This window comes from Phyllostomus hastatus, unplaced genomic scaffold (genome assembly GCF_019186645.2).
Source record: "Phyllostomus hastatus isolate PE091 unplaced genomic scaffold, TTU_PhHast_1.1 phas_scaffold_114, whole genome shotgun sequence".
NCBI classification, from domain to species: Eukaryota; Metazoa; Chordata; class Mammalia; order Chiroptera; family Phyllostomidae; genus Phyllostomus; species Phyllostomus hastatus.
In genome coordinates this window covers 796,138-810,377 of record NW_025334006.1, presented here as the reverse complement: position 1 = coordinate 810,377, position 14,240 = coordinate 796,138, and the positions used below count along the sequence as shown (strand labels likewise).

The following is a 14,240-nucleotide window of genomic DNA, read 5'->3' as shown; positions in this document are numbered from 1 at the left end:
ATCATGGGAGAAATTTCTTTTGAGTCCAGTCTCAGGAATCACTGTCCTTTTTTTCACTTAATGTTCACAATAATCCTTTGAGGTAGGTAAAATTATTCTAGTGTTATAGCCGAATAAGCAGAAACTCAAATTGTTTAATAAATTTAGCCAAGCAAACAAAGCTATGGGCGAAGGAAGTGAGATTTAACCCAAGTCTGCCAAACTCCCAAACTCTGCTCCCTTCGAGTTTCCGACACAAAACTCTGACGTCCTTAACGAGGACGCGCAAGCGCATGGAAAGCGTGGTCCCTGCAGTCTGTCCTCCGTGACCTCTGAGTGCTTCCCTTCCTCGCTGTCATCGTGGCATCGTGTCGTGTCAACACAAGTCCCCGTTCTCCTGGGCCAGGTTATTAAGGAATTTTTTGCCCCCCGCACAGTTCTCCCTCCGGCACAGCTCGTCCCCTCCCCCTCCTCTCTCCACGAGTACGAATGAACGCTGTACTGTCGTGTGTTGTACTTCTTTATTTCTTTCAAGCTTTCTGCCTTTCCGTCCTCCGCCATCCATGCCCCTGCCCTCTCCTTTCCGACTTCTTCTCACGTCTTTTCTGCCTTTCCTCAGTGGCGCGCTGTGAGTAATCCACTGGGTTTTCTCTCTGTCTGCTGCCTGCTGGAGTTGGTGTCCGCTCTAGCCGATGGACGGAATTCACCTGAGCAAGTAAGTGGGTGTACAACACCGTGCCGCACCTTTCCACTACACGCTCCTTTACGGCTCTTTTATAAAAAGTGCCTCTCCTCTTCTTTGTTTTTCCTGTTTTCTCTTCCATATCTTTGTACCTTGTGGTGTCTCGGAAGATTTGGGGTGTCCTTCTTAGAATGGGAGAGGACATTAGGTCAATGAACAGCAGGCAGTCTAGCAGCCTCCCCCTCTCCAAGGAAGGAAATGAGATTACTTAGCACCATTTATGAACCCCGGTGCCTTCTGATAATGAACAGATTCTCTTCTAAATACTCACAAGCCACCAGCTTAATAATTAATTCTATTGGGGGGCCCAGCTTGGGGTCTTGGGGGGCTGCCCTCCTCCTTCTCCCACTGATGGGGACAGCATCGACTCCTCTCCAGCTCCCCCCACCCCCGCCCGGCATCTCTGGAAAGGTCCCCAGTGCTACACCCTCAGTTCTGGGCCTGAAGAGTTGAACTCATCCATGGCAGCCGACTGTTCTCTTTTCATCGTCTCACCCTCCAACGCTTCGCTTCTTTATGTCGTTTGCTTTCCTCCCTCACTCCCAAGGTTATTTTCCCGTGGAAAGGCAAGCAAAGCAGGAGTTCTGTCTTCTTTTGCCATCTGTGAGCGCTAAGTTATCTCCCCCAAGCAGTGGACTCATCTTTTCCGGGTTGTTTTTTCTCCCAAACATAGCTCAAGAGCTCTTTAAAAATTGCCTAGCACTTTTTTTAAAAAAAAAGATTTTATTTATTTACTTTTAGAGGCGGGGGAGGAGAGGGACAAAGAGAGGGAGAGAAACATCGATCAGCTGCCTCTTGTAAACGTGCCCCCCAGGGGCCTCAGCCTCAGCCCAGGCATGTGCCCTGGCTGGGAGTTGAACCAGCACATTTTCACTCCGCGGAACAAAGCCCGACCCACTGAGCCGCGCCGGTCAGGGCTAAAAGTCGTCTTGCTGTCTTTGAGTCCCCAGCCCTGCTGCCAGACACGCCCAGGCCCCTGCCGCAGAGCAGGCCTGCCTGGGACCTGCCGCCATACCCGCACCGACCTTGACTCTCGGTCTGTTGCAGCTCCAGTTCCACCCGCTGGCTCCTCACCTCCCCTGCCTGCACAGGTGGCAGAGCTCCCTTGTGCAGAAGAAAGAAAAAGACCTAAAATGAGAGAGAAGAGGACTTGGTCTCGCCTCTCTCCTCCAACAACTGCATTCTCCCCTCCCTCCCAAGCCCACACCCATGTTCCCGGACAGTCCTGCCTCCCCATCACTGGCTCCCCACCCACGGGTTCCTCGGTGCCTCACTGACTTTGGGCCTCGCGGTGCCTTTGAAACTAAGGGCTCCCAGGTGGTCCTGCCAAAGAGCTGTTCCCATCCAGGTGGCAGATGCCAAGCATGACATACATGTGCCATCCACACCCAGGATAACTTGGTTCCTTGGCTCGTTCTCTGTTTGTTTCCTGGCCTGTGTTTTCGGACCTCGCTGCTGACCCAGCTGCTCTCCAGTCCTTCTGTCCTTACCTCCCTGCCAGACTGACACATTCTCATCCCTCTGGCTGAGAGCCTGGCTACTCTTCCAGTTTTCTTTGTCTCTTTCCCAGCTAGGCTCCTCTCCAGCATAATGCATGTATACACTGCCCTGAAAACAAAATCCATCTCTTGCATGGGCGTGGGCATGGGCCTGACCCCAGGATCTGCTGTCCCGTGTACTGGTGCTCCTTGCACGTACCATTCCCTTCCCTAAAAACTGTCAGCTGCTCGCGTCATATAAAGGATGGAGTCCGAGGTCTTTAGTCACAGACTCTGGTTGCACGGGGAGAGCCATGGCGAGGAGAGCTCCGGGCCCAGCCAGGATGCCCGAGAGCCAGTCCTGGCCCTGTCCTTGTCCTGGCGGCTAGGGGACCTCATGCAGGTTACTCAGAGTCCATTGTCTGCCTACAGATTTATCGGGAAAACTGTGAGGTGATCAGTCAGCATCTGGCGCAGAGTAGGATGTTGGCTGCCAGCGTCATCCTGGCCTGCGGGGAGCGGTCCCAGAACCCCGGCAGCCTGGTCTGACGCAGAAGGAGAGGAGCTCCAGCCTGCCCCAGCAGGGACCGGGGCTGGGACCGAACCAGGCAGGGGGCTCATCTCTGCTTTTCTCTGCTTCCTTTTCCTGCTGCAGGCTGCCTTCCCATTGGGGTGTGTGTGTGTGTGTGTGTGTGTGTGTGTGTGTGTTTGTTTTTAACTGGTCTCCCCATAGCTCCCGAGTTTCTGCACCCATAAAGCAGCCAACCAGCAGAGACTCTAAATTCCAGGTTCCTGGGAGAAAGCATGTTTGGGTGAGCTTTCTGTGTACTGCAGCACAAACAGCTATGCTGCGATGTGGGGCGGGGGCGGGGTGTGAATGGTACTTAGAACAAATACATGATGGCAGGCGTCTACCCTGAGGGCCCAGGCCGTTCTCTGAGAATACAGATGTGGCTCATTGACACCGCAAAGGCACGCACTGCCTTCCCTGCTCAATCTCATCGCTTACTGTGTCCATATATAGGAAGCCTCCACTGGGCCAAGCTCAATGCCAAACGCGTGTATATTCACACTGTAATTGTCAAACCACTGCCCAGGCGTGGACTGTGCATTCCTCCCCCTGCCTTCACCCCCACACACTTACAGCCTTAATCTACTCCACTGCCTTCTATAAGGCGCTCGAGTCAGATTTCTGTAGCGGGTCACTTCTGACCACCTCGTCCCGCCCACAAGAGGCTCCTCCTTCCTCAGGCTTCTACGACACACCCCCTCTGCCTTGTCGTCACTGATGAAATGCCCTTGGCTGTTATCAGTCTTCTGTGTAGACTGGAAGCTTTCAGCAGGCAAGGAGCACACCTGATTTCTGTTCACAGATGCTGGCTGAGTAATGACCGTGTCCCCCGTGCACAGTGTCCCCTTCCCAAGCTAAAATAAGCCCTGAGATGAAGGGGCCACTCGGGAGATCCCTGCCACTTTCGCATTGCCCTCTGGTTCTTCCTCGGTGGCTACAGTTGTGCCAAGTAGAGTAGTTCCTCCAATTGCTTTCTCTGCCTTTTGAGAGAGCAAATGGTCATCAGGACGAGGCAGGAGTCTGCTCCGTGTTCTGCATGTTGGGAGTTCCTGCATCGTCAAGGAGATGCCAGGCTTCTTGCTGTTGTGGCTGTAGCTAGATCCTGGGAAAGGTTTATCAATTCTATTGGGGAAGGGTTGTTTATCTCCTGCAGCTGGAGGAGCGATCTGTACCCGATTACCTCAACCAGAGCAACTTCTGGCTGCCGCTCCTATTTTAGGAGACCCTCTGGGGAATCTTTTTATGATACCGAGGCTCTCTGACACCACCATGTGACAGATTTTCCTCGCCTATGAGAAGCAGCTGGAGTTAGCAGACGGCGCCTGTGGTCTGTCATCCCTAAGTGCAGGGTCTGGCACAAATGACGCCCCCTCTTTCATTATAGAATCAGAAGCGTGTGATTCTGTAACACAACACTGTCACATGGAGACACCATATGACATTTTAGGCGAAGTGTCCAAATTAGAACTATAAATGACCACACCCGTATTATTATTACCCTACCAACCACACCCAAGCAGGCCCTATTTCCGCAGGACCCTGTAGGTTAAACCGAGGTCTGTGCCCCCTGTAGGGAGACAAAGCTGGTGGTGCCACCAGCAATGAGAGTCCACAGTGGCCGCCAGGCTGCCCTGCCCACTCTGTCTGTCAGCAATCACGCCGCCTTCCTTTGCTCTGCCGACCCCGTCACCCTCCAGCAGCAGGAGCCCTGTGCCCAGAACTGTGGACAGAACTGAACCGTCTCACCTGTAGTTGGTGGGAAATTTAGGAACTTTTGGCCCAGCTTCCTCTTCTGCAGTACTAAGATTTCCATTTTATTACAATGAGGAAAAAAAATCAGCCCTGGCTGGCGTGGTTCAGTGGATTGAGTGCTGGTCTGCAAACCAAAGGGTCTGTGGTTCGATTCCCAATCAAGGCATGTGCCTGGGTTGTGGGCCAGGTCCACAGTAGGGGCACACAAGAGGCAACCACATTGATGTTTCTTTCCCTCTCTTTCTCCCTCCCTTCCCCTCTCTCTAAAAATAAGTAAATAAAATCTTTAAAAAAATCAGTCTTGTCGAGTCCACAGTGGGGTGGCCATTATTTTGACAACTTGCCCGCCACCTCGTTTTTTCTTCACTGCAATGTCCTCCCGTGGAGTTCTGCCCTCTGGTTTGTGCATTTCTTAGACAGTAACTTTTTTAAAAAATAATAAATATACTTACTGATTTTTACAGAGAGAGAGAAACATCAGTCAGCTGCCCCGCCGCATTCCTACCCTGACCAGGAATCAAACGTGCAACCTAGATACGTGCCCTGATTGGGAGTGAAACCCCCAACCTTTTGGTGTATGGGATGATGCTCCAACCAACTGAGCCACACCAGCCAGGGCGACAACAATTTTTTTTTTTTCACTATCAAAACCCTTCCTGTTCTTTTTCCTTTTATTATTGGCCCTTTGTCATTTCATTTTAGATACATATTCCAGAAAGTGAAGATTTCTGTGCTGGTGCCTCTCAGTAGGGGGCCTCTGAGAGCCTGGCTGGATCTGTGGTGTCCGCACCACCCCCGGCCCCGCCCACTGATGAGTTTCCTTGCCCCTCTGCAAGGATTTACTCAGTGCTCCTTGGCGCACAGAACACCGTTCTTATTTAGAAGATCCAGGTATGGAAAGTCCTGGCAAACTTACTGGGTTTCTCCTTGTCTTAACCTATTTTGTCATGTTCCTTGATGTTATTTTCTCTTATCTTTGGTTTTATTCTAACTCACCAGAAATATCTTTCCATTGTCATCTTGCCACCTTGTCTAGGAGCCCTTTATCGTGTCTAAGAAACCAGACTGCGAAGAATCATTTCCCTAGTGCCTTTCATGTCTGGGAGCAGAGGCGGGAGCTCACCCTTGCAGGCTCCCTCACAGGCTGGGGAACCAGAGTGCAGCCAGCCAGGCCCTGGGAACCACTCACTGGGACCCCATAGATTTCTTGTAAAGATTTTTGTTTATTTTTAGAGAGAGAGGAAGGGAGGGAGAAAGAGAGGGAGAGAAACCTCAATGTGTGCTTGCCTCTCATGCACCTCTTCCTGGGGACCTGGCCTGCAACCCAGGAATGCGCCCTGATTGGGAATCGAACCGGCGATCTTTGGGTTCGCAGGCTGGCACTCAATCCACTGAGTCATGCCAGGGCTGCTTTCAGATCTTGTTCTGGAGTTCTCTGGCCACTACTCTGGGGCAGCACTCTGCAGTACTGACATTATCAGGGTCGTGGCGAAAGGAGCCTGTGAGATAAAAATCGAACGGTGGCCTACAGGGCCCCCTCAGTCCCAGAGAGCCTTCTACTTTTGGAGAGTCCAAATCACTCTTGTCTGGAAAGAAGGGCTTGTGGGATTTGGGGGTGAGTCACACTGGAAGTGGCCTCAGAGACCTACCCTGAAGCTTACGGCCTCAGCAGGCCTGACTGTGGTCCGTCATGCCGGGGACCCCCTGGAGAGGGACCTGCCCCAGCTCTGATTTCCTGGTTCGGCCAGATGTGAGCGTCTTCCATGCGTTCACCCCTTTCCATCTCTTCCTCCTTCCCTGGGGGCCCCACGCTCACTAGGGGTTACGGTCTCCAGCGACCCTCCCACTTAGACGGGTCTGTGTTGATCTTAAAGTAAATTAAAAAACCTCTGACTGCCTTGGGTTTTTTAAATGTATTTTCCTAGCGGGGGAGGAGGGGGAAAGCCTTAGGAGATGGAAGTACTAAGGAGCGTAGGCCCAATAACTGTATCTGTGGCCTGGTTCCTAAGAGGGTGCAGTGCGCGGTGGCAGAAGTGGGGTGCAGGCGATGGAAATGAAAGGAAGAAAAGGAGGAGAGACCACGTGGAGAGACAAGAAGGTCGGCTTCCCTGGATTCCGCCTCCAGCTGAACAGTCACCGAGAACGGCTTGATGCCGTTTTGCATAATGGACCATGAAGGTTCCCTTGCAGCTCTCTAATTTGCTGTTGGGAGAGCAAAGGAGAGCGTTTTCGTTCTTCACAGCAGAGAGGTTTTGCGTGTAATGCTTGTCAAGGTTGCGTACCCGTGGCTAGCACCAGGCCTGGTGTGCCCAGAGCAAAGAGGAGGAAGTCTTTATGAATCTATAGCACTGGATAGCATCTCATTTGTTTCCGGCACACATGTCGGACATCCAAAACGGTATGAGGTTGTCAGGCTGTTACTTCTTTTTTGATCTTTTCATTTGGCAGATGGCGAAGGAGAGCACCTCCGGTTCTTCTTTGTGATGTGTCTGCCCCTGGAACTTCAGAGCTTAAAGCGGGAGGCTGCCTGGCCCTGGGAAGGGCGGAGAGTTTGCGTCAGGAGCCGGGGTCTGTGCCCTGAGTTCGCCACTTGGTAGCTGAGCGATCTTGGTGCGAGTGTGCCTCTCTGTGTCGCCTGCGGGTGATGGCTCTTGCCCTTCCCCCTTCCCCTCCCCCACCCCTGCCAGGTGCTATAAAGATAAAAGAAAATGCTAGAGACAAGAGTAATCAGGAAACCGCAGAAGTGGTTTATAAATATTACAGTAATTACCAGTGATAAAGGTATAGTTTTAGGGTCCCATCATCCCCCTCTCACCCCTGCCAGTTTCAGCTACTTGAACCCAGGAAAAAGAGCACAGACTTTCTGATGGGACAGGACTTTTATTCTGAGGCTCAAGATCTTCGACCCAAAACAAGACACAGCAGGAGACCATCCTTCTGCCTCTGACAGGCTCTGGTGCCTGTTGGCACGTGACTGTGTCTTCCGAGTGATCATTTTTAAAAAAAAAAATCATTTTCATCGTTCAATTACAGTTGACGTACCATATTATATTAGTTTCAGGTGTACAACCCAGTGGTTAGAAATTACATGACTAAGTGCGATCATCCCGAGAAATCTCGTGCCTGTCTGACGCCATACGCAGTTACTAGAATATTGTCGACTTTATTCTCAGTGCTGTTCTGTACAGAAAGAAAGAGGCGGTTGAAAGAGACCAGCCCAGGCTCAGGATGCTCACCTGTTCCTCTCCTACGGCAGCCGTGAAAGACTGTTAGCCGACCCAGGACTCCCAGTGAAACACCCTGCCGTGGCCACAATGCGCCGAGTCCCTTCTGCGTGGGCCCAGCCCCCTCAAGCCCCTGCCTGACCCAGCAGAGAGCCGCTGGGTTTTCAGGGGGCGGAGCCTTTTGTTGCCTCCCTCACTGGGGTCCCGCCCTCGAGGGGGATGTAGAGAAGACAACAGGAGAAGAGAAATCCCGAGCTGTTCTCACTTCATTCTCGTTCCTCCCCCACAGAGAAGGACAGAGAATCTCTGGTAGAAACCCCTGCCCTGTCCACCTCTCAGTTCTGAAGCCTGGTGGAATGTGCCCTTGCCGTGTGTCCCAGCGGTCACCTGAGGATTGACATCACTCACACACAGGCCCTTCAAAATCTAATACGGTTTGGTCCTGGCTGGTGTGGCTTGGTGGAAAAAGCACCGGCCTGTGAACCAAAGGGTTGCTGGTTCGATTCCCAGTCAAGGCACATGTGTTGGTTGCAGGCCAGGTCCCCAGTAGGGGGCACATGAGAGGCAACCACACACTGATGTTTCTGTCCCTCTCTTTCTTTCTCCCTTCTCCTCTTTCTAAAACTGTATGAATAAAATCTTTTTTTAAAAAAATCTAATACTGTTTGGTGGCATTCCGCTTGCTGTCGTAATTTGGCCATTCCTTTTCTCCTCACCAGAGGATATGTTGTATTCATTTGAGAGAGAGAGAGAGAGAGAAACAAACATGGATGTGAGAGAGGACCATCAGTGGCCTTCTGTGTGCGTCCCAACAAGGACTTGAATGCACGACCTAGGCGTGCGCTCTGACCGGGAGTGGAGCCTGCAGCCTTTCGGTGTGCGGGATGGCACTTCACCCGAGGCACCTGGCCAGGACTGTGCTTTGGCCATTTTAACACCACTGGAGAGAGGGACCGTCGGGGGCCTGCTGACCTGACACAGGCCTGGGTGACGTGGCGTGGAGTGTCCTTCCCCTCAGTCCCGGGCCCTGAAGGAGCTGCCTGCCTGGGAGCCGGCCTCAGATATGAGGTGTGGCCACCCTGTGCGCTGGCTCGGCCGTGAGTCATGGCAAAGAAGACATCCAGACTCCAGAAGTCTAAACACAGGGCCCGAGGGAGGAGGGTGTTGTGAGAGATCTTGGGCCTTCGTGGCGTGAGTCTTGGGCAGCGCTCCGGCAGAGTTGGGAGAAAGGAAGTCAGGTATTCAGGGCAGAAAGGTGCAGAGCAGCAAGGACAGAGGAGAGGACCTCCACAGCAGGACCGTGGGAAGAGGGCACGTCCGGCCCGGAGCCTCGGACCCAGCAGGTGCCGCGTCGTTCCCTTCTCTTGGCTTGTCTGGGCAGTACCTCTGGCCTGGCCTGCTATGCTGCGCCCTGCAGGGATATCTGGTTTTCTCATTCATGAGCACACTCAGTTCAGGGCCCGGTGGATCCCAGATGCTCCAGGATTATTATGAGGCACTAAGAAGGAGCTACCTGTCTAGTGGGGATTGGTGAGCAGGGAGTGTTTTCTTAGCAAACAGACTTGGCCTTGCCTTTGGTTTCTGCAGGAGACCAATTCCTCCGCTCATTCGCTTCATCTCATGTCAGGATGCTAATGGGGGTGGTTTGCATTCCCGTTAACCTCTGCTGGCTGGGCGTCTGCAGCTGGCAGCGGTGCACGCACCTCCTCTCACGGAGGCTTCCAAAGACACGGGGAAAAAAAGGCAGGGCAGCAAAACCCTCAGCGTTTGCACTGGAGCCAAAGGGGAAGGAGTGCTTTCAGCTGGTCTTCAGGGACAAGGGGTTTGGGAAGAGGATGAATCAATCCTTTTATGCCTCGATGTAGCATTTGGTGCAAGTTTGCAGCGTGCCAGGCACACCGCTACGCTGGGAGTGCCGAGATGAAAAGATCCCGCTCTTAGGAAGCCAGGTCCCAGCAGGCGCGCTAGAAGAGCCAGCTCGTGGATGGACCCCAGGTGCTTTTTTCTTTAAAGAGTTAATTAATTTTATTATTAGACAACGGGAAAGGGAGGGAGAAAGAGAGGGAGAGAGACACCGATTGGTCGCGTCCCTTACACACCCATGTCCAGGGACTGAGCCTTCCACCGAGGCACGTGCCCTGACTGGGAACCGAACCGGCGACCTTTCGCTTTGCAGGAGGGTGTCCAGCCAACGGAGCCACCCCATTCAGGGCCCAGATTTGTTTTAATAGAATCTTAGGGATCTGGGATTCTGGCAGTCTTTTAATTTTTTTTTTGTTTAACTTTTTATTTTGAGATACTGTTATGTCACAGAAAGGTCCCCCGATGAACCTCTTGCATCGCTCTCATACGATCTGGGAGACTTTTAAGTGTGCTTAAGCGTGTTTTCCCTGCACTGTCTCCCGCCCCCTCTTTTTTTTTTTTTTTTTTTTTAATCTTAAGCGAATCCTCCTCATCTCACCCCCACCGGCTTGTCATGCAGTGGGGTTTCTGCAGTCGTACAGCAAAGTCATTTAATCACCACGCGTTCATCTTCGGTTGGTGACTTGCAAGCTGAGGTTGTTGTTCTGAAGAGAGGAGGCTCACGATGGGAGTTCGCAGCCCGCCCCGCTCCTCCCGCTTACTGCTACATCGCAGGGCATCGTTAGGGGCACTGGGACTTTCTGGCTTAGAGGGAGTGATAGCAATGGGCACTGTTACAATGGCAGCAGCACAATGAGGCATCTGCCGTGGGCTCTGTCTGGTTTGCCGTGTCTTATGCTCTCGAGTCTCAGGGGTGGGTGCGGTGACCGTTCCTCACGGAGCTGCGAGCTTAAGTGACAAGACTGCTACGGAGCAGATCACCGACCTCTGGGCCCTGGCCCATTGCCTGCACTTTCCAGAGAAGGGAGTCGATCCCAGAGGACTTTCAGGAGCCTGGGGAATGTCGTGCGGCCCCGTCAGGGGACCGGGGACCTCCAATGCTGTCCAAAGCCCAGCGCACAGTCCCCGCCCTTTGTTCTGAGCCGAGATCTAGGGTCATCGTACGTGCAGCCTGACGTTGGGGTAGAGTTTTCTAGGAGCTTATTTTTACGCTTCTTGAATGAATAGCGTTGAGTCCCCAGTAGCTCTTCTCTCACTGATTTGGGGTCTATGGCCATCCCAGTGGAGCCTGGGGTGAAAGCAGCTCTCACGGCACTATTGGAGGGCAGGGCCCCATGAACAAGTAAATACGGGGAAGGAGAACTGAGTCCTTGGAAGCATTTGAGCAGGCTTTATTTGCAGACAGGTAATCCATGTACCAACTGAAAGAGTCTTATTTTTTTTTCCTATGAAGAAGATTAATCAGAGCGGCTGACTGGCCCGGTGGCAAGCGTACCGCTGGAGGAGACAAAGAGAGGGCACTCATTTCACAGGCCGGGCCGGGACCCTGCTCTGGGCCACCTCCAAGTCCCCCTTGCTGGCATGCGTGCCTGAGTTTCATGGTAGACACACGTGGGTGTTTGTCAGCAGGGGGCGGGACTGGGAAGCTGTTTCTGGGAGGTGGGTGAGGGAGGTGTTGCTTGGAAAAAGACCTATTTTGGGGAGAGGGGGAGCCTCCTGGTGTGGGGGGCAGGGGGCTAAGTGGTGTTTCAGAGATGGGGACTGCTTGATGGCCTCCTTCCTCCTAGAGAGCAAGCCAGTTTCTTATCTTTTACGATGCCGGGTCTTTGCTACTTCCCACTCCGTTGACGGATTCCCAGAATGTTGCTGTTTGCCACCTTCCTGCTGCCCGGGCTAACTCAGGGGTTTTGGGGTCCCCCTCCCCAGGGCTTCCCTGGGTCCTTCATTCCTAGGTTTCTGGGCTCTTTCTCTTCGATGCTCCCTAGCGTCCTATTCTAAGCAGGATGGGAAGACCCCATGTCTTCCCCCTTCAGTTCTCTGCTGATGGCAGGTGGGAAGGTGTCCTCTCTTCTGTCCCTTCTTCCTGGCCACACACGCAGGGATCTGAAATCTGGAATCCTGGGGACAGTTCTGTGTGGTCCACACAGTGGCTGCTTTTGTTTTTAACTTTATTGTCAACACTGGGCAGGTGTCACACAAAAGTCACAGACCCTAACTCCTGATGGAGCGGTGAGGGTCCAAGTGGCGGCCGCCCCTCAAGGGTGCTCTCTCTCGGTGGTCGGAATCCCACGACCTGCTCTCTGTCATTGCCGTGGTCTGCCTCACCCAACAGAAGGGCAAATGGTGCCCTTTGGTTCTGTTCGCTGCTTGTGGGCACGTCTTGAGGGGACTCGCACATCCGTGCTAGACCGCTGGCTGTCCTCGGCAAGACAGACCATCGCAGTCGCCCGAGTGCTCAGCACGGGGAGATGGATGAGAAGCAGTGAGGGAAGAAAGGCCACCACCTGGTCAGTAGGACAACTGTCCAGGTGCCTCTGAGTCCCCAGCTACCCTTCCTCTCTGACAAAATGTCAGCAGACAGTGAGAACTTTCATTGTTTCTCTCCAGGGGCCTGGACACCTCCGCCTTAGTTTCTTGGTTCTCTCATCATTTTTGGCTCATTTCATCGCCAGACACTGAACAGGGACAAGCTGGAGATGGTGGGGAAGAGCTTTTGTCTCCAACTTTCATGAGGGTCTCAGTGCTCTGTCCCTTCAAGTGTCCCCCACACCCCCCAACTTCCATCCTTTGCCACCCCCTCCTCCCGTCCTTCTTCCTTTTCCTGTCTCTGTCCGTCTTTATTACCCCCTCCTTCCTTTTATTCTTTCCCAACTCACAACTCTTAGCTTGTATTACATTGCTACATTTCCAGAAAATTCCTCAGCTGTTCCTGCCACTTCCCCTGACTACACCCCTTCCTGCGTCTCTTCGTCTCCATTCTACTTTTCTTGGCGGGGCAAGGTGCACCCCGCGTGGGGGGCAACACTTCCCTGCCCACGAAAGCTTTCCTCCAGACCATTCCGTGCCCCGCCGCACCCTCCCTGAGACCTGGAACCATTGGAGGAGACGCTCAGCAACCGGGAAGTGAACTCAGACCTGAAAGACCTGGCGGTATCTGGGGGAAACGGGGATTTAATTAGTGTTTCCTTTCGAGCCACCGTCCATATGCCTCTGCTACCTTCATGGGCCTGTGTGGGTGTCCTCCGGGAATTCAATTACATGAGGTTTCTCCTCTTGGTTAAAATCTAATAAACACACATAATATATTAATTTAAAACTGGCTCCGTTGCCAAAAGTGAGATGCTTAATTGGAACAGGGACTTACTTTTCTTCTCTTGGAGAAGATGGCCGTCTCGTGAATTCTTGTTTCACTGACGGGTGGGTGATGTTTGTAGTGTTCTTTTCTCTCACGTAGGAGGTAACAATGAGTGATCTAAACCAGCCACACTTGCTCTGACTTTGTCTGCTTTTTGTTTGGATTGGAAAGTTTGCCATGAAAACAAAGGGACTGACATGTAGACGGCTCCGGAGCACTTGGTTTTGCAGTCTCCAGCCACGAGTAGTTCCTTGCACCAAGGACAGTGAGTTGTAGGTGTGTGCGAGGGTGAGGAACAGCTCTACTCTTCATTGTTGTGTGGGACGCGTTGGCCCCTTTTCCTGTGGTGTGTGGGGCCTTGCGTGGTCCCAGCAGTTCCCCACATCCAGCTGCCACTGAGTGGGCTGCACGCCTTGCCCAGAAAGAGAGTTTGAGGGGGCAGCAGAGGGGCCCGAGCTGAATGAAGATGACCCAGTTGGTGCTCAGGTGACCCCTGCGTTGAAGGCTGTGATTACAGCGCCCGTTTTTCAGATGAAGAGGCGGAGGCTGGGGCTAGTTCGGAGTCACGGCTTGCACGCTCGCCGGGGGCTGAGGGGGCGAGGGACCGGGAGGCCACGTTTCATGGGTGCGGAGTCTCCCTTGGGAAGAGGCAGAAGCTCTGGAGATGGGTGGGGGTGACGGTGGCACAACAGTGTGAAGGCACTTAACGCCTCTGAACTGTGCGCTACGTAAAGATGGTTGAATGTTACACATACTTACCTCAATCCAAAGTTTCATAATTGCCACTCGTTAATGTGAAAACACAAAATTCAGATGAACCGATTTACAAAATGTGGTAAATACACGCAACGGAGTATTATACATTATTCAGCCTTAAAAGGGAGAAAACCCTGACACTGGCCACAACATGGATGAACCTTGAGGACATATGTCAAGTGAAATAAGCCAGTGACAAACACTGTGTGATTTCATTCATGCGAGGTGCCCAGAGCGGTCAAGTTCAAAGAGACAGACGGCAGAGTGGCGGCTGCCACAGGGGCTGGAGGGGGCGGGAAACGGAGCATTCGTGTTTAATGGGTGCAGAGTTCCAGGCGGGGAGGGTGCAACTGCTGGAGATGGGTGGGGGGGGCGGTGGTTGCCCAACAGTGTGCAGGCACTTAATGTCACTAAGCTGTCCACTTAAAAACAATTAAAATGATACACTTTATGAATCATTTACCACCACCCCTTCCCTGACACACAAGTCCTGGCAGACTGCCAGGCACAAACGGAGCTT

At 52.8% G+C, this 14,240-nt stretch overlaps 1 protein-coding gene across 2 annotated transcripts in view; it reads left to right on the top strand.

Annotated features, from left to right (window-relative positions):
* TMEM178B (transmembrane protein 178B) overlaps positions 1-14,240 on the top strand; it is a 322,401-nt gene that overhangs the window by 165,902 nt on the left and 142,259 nt on the right. The gene's annotated exons all lie outside the window — the stretch shown is intronic.